This window comes from Gymnoscopelus microlampas, assembly GCF_963454915.1.
Source record: "Gymnoscopelus microlampas genome assembly, chromosome: 19".
NCBI classification, from domain to species: Eukaryota; Metazoa; Chordata; class Actinopteri; order Myctophiformes; family Myctophidae; genus Gymnoscopelus; species Gymnoscopelus microlampas.
This window is the reverse complement of record NC_139956.1, coordinates 46,929,351-46,931,540: the sequence shown is the minus strand read 5'-3', so window position 1 is coordinate 46,931,540 and position 2,190 is coordinate 46,929,351. Positions and strand designations below refer to the sequence as shown.

Sequence of the window (2,190 nt, the reverse complement as noted above, 5' to 3'; positions counted from 1 at the left end):
TGATCAACCCGGATCTGTCCGATTTCCCAGATTCCATCCTCATTGGCTACGGTTGGCCTCCAAAGTTTGCAGGATTGGTCCGTTTTGAACAAAATGCCTCAAATCATGAAGGCAGCTTGCAATTTCCGTGAAATTTCACACGCACATTCCCATTAGGCCGAGGAAGAAATGCCACTTAAAATGTTTCAAATCTCCCTCATGGTGGCGCTGTAACAGGCCGATTCTTGTTTTTACCAATAACTGCACCGATCTGTGTAAAACTTTGTTTGCACACTCTCTAGAGGCCAAGGAAAAACCTTTGCCCTGCATTTTTCACATTTACCTTTTATAGCGCCACCAGGAGGCCGTCTAAAGTGAAATACATTTTTTGATATTAATCCTTCAGATTTTATCCAAATTTCACGCAATCGGTACACATGATCTCTATAGTCATGTCATCTAGACGGATCTCTTTGATTTCTCATATTCCATCCTGATTGGCTAAGATTGACATCTAAACTTTGCAGGAGTGGCCCGTTTTGAACAAAATGCCGCAGATCATGAACCCAGTGTCCGATTGCGGTGAAAGTTTGCACACACATTCGCACTTTGTTGAGGAACAAATACCACCCTTTTCACATTGCCCTAATATAGCCCCACCAGGAGGCAGATTTTTGCAACACTTTTCTTTTTTATATTACTCCAACAGATTTTGTCCAAACATGCAAATCGGTACATATTATCTATTATTTGTTAGAACTGTTTTAGCGCCCCCAGCTGGTCACCGTAACTTCTCAGTAGGTTGTCAACTTCTCGTTCACAGACAGGAAGGTTATTGTTTACTGTGTGTGTAGCGCCACCACCTGGTTCAAAAGCTTTCTCACGAAAAAGAAACTGCTTGAAAGATTAGACCTGTATGTTTTTATTTGGTTCAATGACTTATGGTACAACTTATTTTCTTTTTAATGTACAGATCTTCGTAGTGCCAGGTAAGTACAGTAATTATCTCTGTCTATTCATCAACACGACTGCAGTAAATTACAGCTTATTTATACTTCAGCTGTGTTAAATATATATTTTAATTTCAGACCTGTTCAGTCTCATGGAACCAATCAGGTCTCAGCTGCAGAGCAGAGGACCAATCAAATTGAGGCTCCTGATGACGTGTCCATCCCACTGCAGCATGGTCAGTCTTTACTTACAGACAGGCAGGCAGGCAGGCAGGCAGGCAGGCAGACAGACAGTATATATAAATAACAGAGGTATACAGGCAGGCAGGCAGGCAGGCAGGCAGGCAGACAGACAGTATATATATATACCAGAGGTATATATATTCGGTAGTTGAGTAAATGTCCAGTAAGCAGAGATATCTATGTGATTTATTAAACCGGTGTATTAACCTCTCAGTTGGTTACCAGAGTTGTGTTGTTCATCAAACTGTTCAAATATGACCCACATCCTGCAAAGCCTCTTATTGACTTTAAACTCATGTTTCACAGAATCAAGACCTACATGTACAGTTGACCCAATCTATGCAAACCATGAATAAGTCTACACAATGGACGTGGAGGTAATGCTTTGTGCATCGTCAATCATGTTTTATCTCTTTATTATGCTGCATATTCCATAGTTATTGAAGTGTTATGACACTGGATGAAATGCCAGACCACATTGTATTGCATGTTCAATGCCAGTCTATCTTGTAAATGTTTACTGTAACTTTGTTTCAGGTCCTTAGATAGAGACGTGTAGGACAACCAAATAGGTTCACAACGTAATAATTTGGTATCCTCTGCACATAAAGGGATATTTCGCTTTCTAATATGTTTAGGGTCATTTTAATGTCTACTCTGGCTTTTGTTGGAGGAAAATATCAAATCACCACCTTAGAAACAAACGTATAGAGTAACTAATCATCCGTTTCCAGTATCACCAGAATTAGTTTCTACCAGCAAATGTAATGATTTCCATTCTTTTTAATGACAAGATTCAATGTATCAGACATGTTTTTAACTCCTTAATAGCTTAACTGTTTATGTTTTTAATTATTCTATTATTTTCATGCATTTGTTGCATGTAAATATGGGAGTATTTTCTGTGCTCTCTTATCGTTGGTATTTAGTTTTTGTTTGTACAGTTGCATTTTTAATTGTACATTTTTACTATACTGTATTTGTATTAATCTGCGAAGCACTTTGGAATACCCTGGTG

The 2,190-nt window shown here is 38.7% G+C and overlaps 1 long non-coding RNA gene across 1 annotated transcript; it reads left to right on the top strand.

Annotated features, from left to right (window-relative positions):
- The first annotated feature begins 922 nt into the window (after positions 1 to 922).
- Positions 923 to 1,921, top strand: LOC311035207. Its single transcript, XR_014599672.1, has 3 exons — positions 923 to 1,165; positions 1,479 to 1,549; positions 1,710 to 1,921. It is a non-coding gene; the product is annotated as an uncharacterized lncRNA (long non-coding RNA).
- Positions 1,922 to 2,190: the final 269 nt, after the last annotated feature.